Source organism: Phaseolus vulgaris, chromosome 8 (assembly GCF_051622355.1).
Source record: "Phaseolus vulgaris cultivar YP4 chromosome 8, ASM5162235v1, whole genome shotgun sequence".
Classification (NCBI taxonomy): domain Eukaryota; kingdom Viridiplantae; phylum Streptophyta; class Magnoliopsida; order Fabales; family Fabaceae; genus Phaseolus; species Phaseolus vulgaris.
The window spans coordinates 12,191,533-12,200,053 of NC_143505.1; positions in this window are offsets into that span (position 1 = coordinate 12,191,533).

Here is an 8,521-nt window from a genome sequence, read left to right on the forward strand (position 1 = left end):
AATGAATACCTCTTGATGAAAAAAATTATTTTTCAAACTAAATTTATATTTTCTAAAAAAACTAACAATATTAATATAAAAATATGTAAAAAAATTAATATCATATAAATATTAAAAATATATAATAAAATAATAATTTAATAATACTAAAAATTAAAATTACAGATAATCAATATTTAGTGATATAGAAAAAGTAATTATATACAATTACAAACTATACATAAAATTGGTGATTTTTTTTATGTTATTGTTAAAGTAATGAGTGTAAAAAATCAACCATTGAATTTATATTTTACTTAGAATATTTTTTAAATGTAAATATATTTTTAGTTAAAAAATTTTGGTATATTACTGTTTGCATATGGTCCCTCTCAAGTGTATATACATGAATACAACTGAAAATCTATACAGTATTTAAGTGAAGGAAAAAAAATTGTTTTTGAAAAAAAAAGTAAAAAATCATATTTATAATTCAAATCCATATTTTTTATAAAAATAATTTGAAAATTCAAATCCAAATTAGATTTTATATCAAATCTATATTTTTATAAAAAAATAAGGTAAATTGTATTTTAAATCAAAATCCATGTACTTTTTTAAAATTAACATAATATTAATATATTAATATAATAACATGTAAAAGAGTTGAATATTATAAATATTAAGAAAATATAATAAAATTATAATTTAATAATACTAAAAAACTTAAACATAACATAATATATATATTCTTAACATTAAAATACACCTACCTATAATACTTGAAATTTGAAAATATCATATTAATTTATTATGTATAAAATATTGGAGCAAATAAAATTATAAAAAAAATGTATAAGACTTGGTTGTTTCATTGTGTGTGAGAGAGAGCAAATAAAATTACAAAAAATTAATAAGAGGCTGGAGAGAGAGGTGCGGAGATAGGGAACCAAAAATGAGAAAAAGTATAAAAAAGTGGTTTGGGTAGAGGTACTGGAGTGAAAGTCTCCTTTCAAAAATTTGGATTTGAAATTTGGATTTTCCAATTTCTAAAATCCATATAAAAATGTGGATCAAATATAATAAAAATGTGGATCAAATTAAAAACTGGATTTAGATAAACGGATTTTTAATGGATTAGATCAGTGTAAAAGTGGAGCAGTTTGACAAAACCAGATTTTTTGCCCAGCCCTAGTTGATAGGAAGTATCTAATCTATATGAAGAGAATATTAGGCTTTTCAGGGAAATCGATGAGATGGATACAAGGGTATTTAGAATCTAGTTATGTCTTTGTTCTCATAAATGAAAGTTCGAAAAAAAAAATCATTTCTAAAGGTTTTAGAGAAGGTGACCCATTTACTCCTTTTCTTTTTATTATGATTGGGCAAGGGTTAACTAATCTTATGAGGGAGGTTGTAAAAAAAGTAATTTCAAGGTTGGAAAAACACAATGTAAAGTTGACACTTCTATAATATGCAAATGATACCATTATTTTTTAGTGTTAAGAGGAATGTTGAGGTTGTGAAAAGTGTTATAAAATGCTATAAAATGATATCAATCTTAAAAGTAAATTTCTCTAAGAATTTTTTGGACTAGAAAAGACAACAAAAGACAATATGCTTATAATCTAAATTGTAGAATGTTATTCTTTCCGTTTGTCCAGTTAGATGTACAATTGAAGCCAATCTAAGAAGAGTAGATACTTGAAATACAATTATCCCAATAATTTTAAAGAAGCTTTTTAAGTGGAAACATAAGATGTTGTCTTAGACTAATAGGTTATGCTTGACACAATCGATGTTAGGTTATGCGTAATACTCCTTTTTATTATTTACAAATTATTCAATATATAACATTGTTGATGAAAACATTTCTATAGATACATATACCTCCACCCCATTTATTATTTTTATATGTAATTCCATCAATAATGTCTAGTTTGTGAGAATTTAAATTTTATCTAAGGATTTTTTTTTCAGAGAAATAGATTTTTTTTAGTGTTTTTTAAATCAAATCAAAATAAAAACAAAATTAAAATTAAAATTAAGAAGTAAGACTGAAAATATAAAAATTATAATTATATGCTTAATTATCAACTAAATGACATTTGTTGCATACGAAAAGTGATAATAATTCTTAAAAAAACACTCTTAATTAAGAAAGAGTCTTTATTTAAAGAAGATTCATAAACCCACATGGGAATCGAGATTTATAGTATGAGTGATTTGCTCAAAGAATAATAAAAAGGAAATAAATAATTTAACAATAGAATATTTATTTTGTAATGATGTGTTACAAATATAATGCTTATTTTTTCAAAATTGTATTAGACTCTTAAACATAATTAAATAAGAAAATAAAATCTCAATTAGAATTGTTCTAGATAGGCGTAAGAGCGACCTAAATCCAGAACCTTCAAGATGATTATCAAAACTTCCCTTTTCTTGAAGTCTCTCCCTACATATATGGAGTCGAGCATAACCCCATTATCTACCGTTCTGATTCTCTCTTAATTGAGCAACTAATGTTGGTTGACCAAGATCCTCTTCTCCTCTGCATCGGTTTCCTTTATTCGCACTTCGTGGCTCGGCCACCGGACTACCTGACCCAGTATCAGGCTAGACCCATAACCCTACATGCCCCCAAACCTTATGTGTAAGCAAATGAGGCTAAAGCAGGTTACAAATTATCCTACTAACAACATACACTCAAACCCCCCACCCTCATTACCCAGGGAAACAATTATCTTCCCCAGGCCGACTCACACTCATTATGACACTTATTTAATGCCCTATGCTCCACGTCCCATTGTTTGCCTCTCACGCTTCCCCATACCAACACGTCCCACTCTTATTGGCCCATTTTCGAATATGGCGACTCCTCGTACCCGCCGCACCTTTTCCTCTTCCTCTCTACGCCACACTGCCACACCTTTCCACTTCCTCTACCACCCTTTTGAATTCCACCATATTGCTCCCACATCATTCTCCATTGCACTACTTCTAACTTCCGCCAACACCCTCATTCCTTTCCTTTAATCCCTGCAATCTCGCTCTCATGTACGCTCCTTTCTTCCTTACTTGCTTTGCCCTACTGTTATGATGTATTCGCGCGTATCTTTGTGATTCTACCGCATTGTTCATATCCCTTTTCCTTCACTCTGCATCTCTTGCTCGTTCTTTAGAGTTCCTATTTCCCATGTGTGTTTGTCTTGCTTTCAATGATGAATTAATCCTTTTTGTATCCCTGGGCTAAGCCTGAAATTTTGCATGAAGTATCTCTGTTTACCTAAAAAAACACATTCGGGAATTTCATCATACCCAATGTCTGAGTCGTTCTGGCTCAAAAAAAAGACATTGTCATCATCCCTTGTGATCCTATCGAACCTATCTGTAAAAACTGTATCAACAAACCTCCCTTCAGCTTCTTTTATGAAACCTTGTTCACTAAGCTCGGTGTCTGATTACCTCTACACCCCTTTGAAAAATAAGTGCTTAATATCATGAACATCTCTCCTGCCCAACTCCATCCTAACAGCTGGGCCTTCCTATGGGCTTTCCACATCCTATGTGACCAGTTCAACATCCTCCCTAATTCCAACATGCTTTTCTTCTTCTTTGAATTCAAGACCTCCAAACGAACCTCTTGGGCTTCCCTTAGCAGTGTTAAAGGGCGAGCTATTTTGACCTTGTTTCAATCCTCATACAAATCCTATCAAGGCAAAATTGTAAAAGTGCTACAGTCAGACCAAATCCATCTCTTCTAAAAGGAATCCCCTTATACTGGTCTTCTCGTCCACAAACCCAAACAACCCGCGCCTCCGATGATTTTGACAATAACAAGTTGAGTGATTTCCAAAAACTTGATGGCTTAGGGCTTGTCTTTGACACCTCAATACTCTTAAAGCTCGAATCCCGACTGAATGACTTAAAAGTCTACATTGGTACATACCTTTATCCCCCTTTGCTTTATGCTACTGATATAACTGTCAATGAATTGTTACCTTGCCTTCCTTCGCAGAGAACACTATGTTTTTATCCAAGGCTGAGATGGCTCGACGCATGAGGGAGTCCTCCACACAACCCCCGGCCGACCATGGCATTGCTGATTCTAAACGCATTGCCACTATGTCGGTCCAAAAGAAAAGACGCAATGAGAGTCAAGCTCCCACCGACCTTTCTGACGTCAAAGGGGAATCTTCTCCGCATCATGATTCTTCTGCTATGGGATCAAACAAGAAGGCTTATGTGGCGAAGGCAGCCAATACTGACATATCTTCGTGGTCTGACCTTGTTGCTGACTTCAATCGAAAATTGCAAAAACTGATCAAATTAGACAGTGACCAAAACCAAAAGATGAAAATAGAGCTACAATTGTTTCGTGAAAAGAACACTTGTCTTGAAGCCACACTAGGCGAGATGATGAGGGATAGGGACGACGCTCTCGCCAAACCCCAAAGGACGATGGAAGATTATGCTCGGCACCGCAAGGAGCACGAGGTCGCCAACCGCGCATGGGAATCCACTGAAGCAATGTTGCATAACAAAATAAACACCTTGGATACAACGTTGGAAACTGCCAAGAACGAAATTGCCCATGCTTTTGTGAACGGGTTCAAATGAGTGGTTGAGCAAGTTACGATTATGCAACCTAACTTGGATACATCCATGCTAGATCCCTTCAAAAGCGTCGTTGATGGAAAGATCGTTGAAGACGAGGGTTGCTAAGGAGCGGTCAATGACCGAGTGGCTAGAATGCTTTCGCAACTGCCTCTTTTGTACTACTTTTCCTTAGTTCGCCTGTATAATTATGCACCTTAGGACATGTTTTGGACATTAAGCAACAATTAGATTCAATAATTATCAGATTAGGGTAATTTTCTTACATTAAGCAACAATTAAGTTCCAAAGTGTTCAATTTTCTCAATCATAAAAACTACACATTGGCACTTATCAAATTCCCCCTAACCTAGAATCTTGCTTGTCCTCAAGCAAAGTAATTGAATCCCAAAAAATATGAGTTCATTCTTCCCCAAAATCCTTAGAAATCAAATTTATAGTTTAATATCATAACAACTTCATGGAAAGAGCACAAGATAATTCAACAAAAAATTATGGTGTTTCCTATCAATTCAAACCAAGACAGGATAAGAATGTATTCAATTTCCAAGGTAAACAATTGTTACTCTTCATTGAGAATCAAACTAAGGAATTTCTCTCTTCATTCCTCACTGGTGAGTGTTTTCCCTCTTTTTTTTTCACTGAATTCCAAGTTAATTTAAGGTTGTCCTTCATTTCCAGTTGATTACAAACACTTTCACAAACATAGATCTTGAGGTCTTTTCAGGTTGTAATGAGGCTGGGTTACAAAGAAAATTTGGTTTTTCCAGGATAACAAAATGCACACTTAACAAAAGATTAGCATATTTGCAATTCACTTTCTAATTGTGTTATCCATTATCCCTTCCATAAGATTCATTCACATTGCTTCTTTTTATATTCTTGTAATCCCCTTTGCTTTTATTTTTCTCTTTTTTTTTTAGAAAAGAGAATGAGAATTTGGATAATTTTGTCATTTCCTTTTTTTTTTCTTTTTCTCTTTCTTTTTTCACTCTCAAAATCCCAGCAGCCACACCAAACCCAATTCTTTTAATTATAGAAATTTGAATTGCACCTATGCTCTCCTTTTGTTAGCATACCACAAGGTAGGACAATATATGTATATCAGAAGCTAGGGTGCAATAAAACAAATTTGGCTCAAAAAGGGTTATTTTTCTGCACATGTCATCATATATTGCAAAGGTTAGCTGTTTGGTTCTGAGTTTTCTCACCTCCACTCTATTAAACATGCCTCAATCATCTCCATATTTGATTTTGTGATGCAAATTGACTAGAAAATTAGGCAACCTCAATTAACTCTTCACTAGTGAAAGTCTCTCAAACTGTTTAAAGGTTTCACACTCTCACTTGGTTGGCTAAATTCAATTCCTCATTTGTTCTCAAACATTGCTTTCAACTATTTACCTTGTTCCAACTTTTACACATTAATATCCTTTCTCAATTTGATTGATGGTTCCAGCCACAAATTCTTTTTCAAATTAAGTCCCTGATCAATCCATTTGGTTGTTCTAATTTAGAACTATGGTTTGATTTCTTTTTCCAAAAAATTATACCATCATCTATCTATATACAAGATTTCACTTCACAAAATATGCAAACATCAACCATTATACCAACTTAAGCTTGTCATCAACAAAATCTAAAGTAAGAAATATTAAACCAAACTATTAAAGTCAACTTACTAAATTAAACTGAAAGTAAAGTTAAAAAAAAAAGATAAAACCAGTTTTCTGTTCATTGTGCATGAGAAGTATCAATCTCCTCTTATGACTTTGTTCCGCTCTGTGCCAACATCATCATTCTGAACTTGGTTTGGATCTTCATCTTCTGCTACTCCAGATGGTCCAGCTGCCATTTCTGGTGTATCTTCAACTCTAGTCCCAACTCCAAATTCTCTTGCCTCCCCTGAAAAACTGTGCATGTCCCTAGGCCAAGATAGGTAATCATGAAATTCAGTGGGTGTCAACGACGGATTATTTAATACCAGTTGTGGATTTGGTGTGACTCATTTTTCTGCACATGTAAGAATAAGTATTTCTCAAACCAAAGTGTTTTATTTGATTGACATTTTAACAAACACTTGGTATGCATGATGTAGAATGACATTGAATGAGTAATTTTTGTTTTGGTATTTAATCCATGGAAACCGTACTTAACTTTGATTATCCCATTCCACAATCCTATTTAACATCAAGACATTGAAATTTCAAAAAGATTGAATCTTTCAATTTAAAAAACGAAACTGTGAAATGGAAAGAGAAACACGCATGTCTGGACTGTGAAATGGAAATGGCAATGAAAATGATTATGGAGATGAGTAATTACTTACCTTGATAATGGCAATGTAGATGAAATGTTTGTTTGAGAATGATTATGTAGATGGAAGCTTTGGGATTTTTTTAGAACAGAGGGTGCTTCTGAAACTGAGTTAGGTTGCAGGGTTTTCAAAATGTGATTTTTATAAAATGCTGCAGGATTTTTTTTTTTTTTTTTTTTTTTTTTTTTTTTTTTTTTTTTTTAAGAAATCTCACTAGCTTAGGCTAGAGCTTCTTAGCTCAGGCTAAAATTGGACAGAGAGCAACAAATTTGCTCTAGCTCAAGCTAGCTCGTTTTAGCTTAAGCTAAAGTTTGGCAGAGAGCAACAAAGTTTTCTAACTCAAGCTAGCTCTTTTTAGCTTAAGCTAAAATTTGGCAGAGAGCAACAGAGTTTTCTAGCTCAAGCTAGCTCATTTTAGCTCAGGCTAAAATTTGGCAGAGAGCAACAGATTTGCTTTAGCTCAAGCTAGCTCATTTTAGCTTAGGCTAAAGTTTGGCAGAGAGCAACATATTTACTCTAGCTCAAGCTAGCTCATTTTAGCTCAGGCAAAAGTTGTAGAACAAATTTTTTTCTTCTTTTTCTGCATAACTAGCTTAGGCTAAAAGTTCTAGCTTAAGCTAAAATTACCCTGCAATGAAATTTTCTTGAAAATTTTCATTTTGTCTTTGCCAAAAGTTTCAAACCTTTCTAAGCTTTCTTCCATCTATTCATTTCACCTAACATTTCAAACCTACATGACCATTTCACATATCAAACTGGTTTTAAAGACATCAAATATTAAAACATACTACTAAATCAAAACAAAAATTAAAGACACATTTCAAAACAAAACACTGGGTTGCCTCCCAGCAAGCGCTCGTTTAACGTCATATAGCTTGACGCCTGATTAACATCATTGAAGGTTCAACAATATTCATATCCACTCTGAAACACTCTTTATGACCATTTGAATACTTCTTTGCTTCAAAAACATTAAAGCTTACTTCTTCATCTAGAATACAAACCTTCAATTTTCCTTTGTCTACATCAATTATAACTTTGGCAGTTTTCATGAATGGTCTTACCAATATCAAAGGTACTTCAGCATCTTCTTCAATATCCATTACAACAAAATCTACCGGGAATAGAAATTTATCTACCTTTACCAATAAATCTTCAACTATTCCAGGTGGATATTTAATTGATCTATCAGCCAATTGCAAAGTAATTCTTGTTGGTTTCACTTCTACATCTCCAATTTTCTTCAGCATTGATAAAGGCATCAAATTAATACTAGCTCCAAGATCCAATAATGCCTTTCCAACAGTGAGATTTCCTATGGTAACTGGCAAAGTGAAACTCCCAGGATCTCTAGATTTTTGCGGTAATGACTTTTGAATTATAGCACTGCATCCAGCTTCCAATTCATGTATTTCCTGGTCATTGAATTTTCTTTTCTTTGTCAATAATTCCTTCATGAATTTAGCATATGTAGGCATCTGCTTTAAAGCTTCAGTAAAAGGAATGTTAATTTGCAATCTTTTGAGAATATCCATGAATCTTGCAAATTGTCTTTCTTTGTCTTTCTTTGTAGGAGCATGTGGGTAAGGTACATCTTTGATAGGA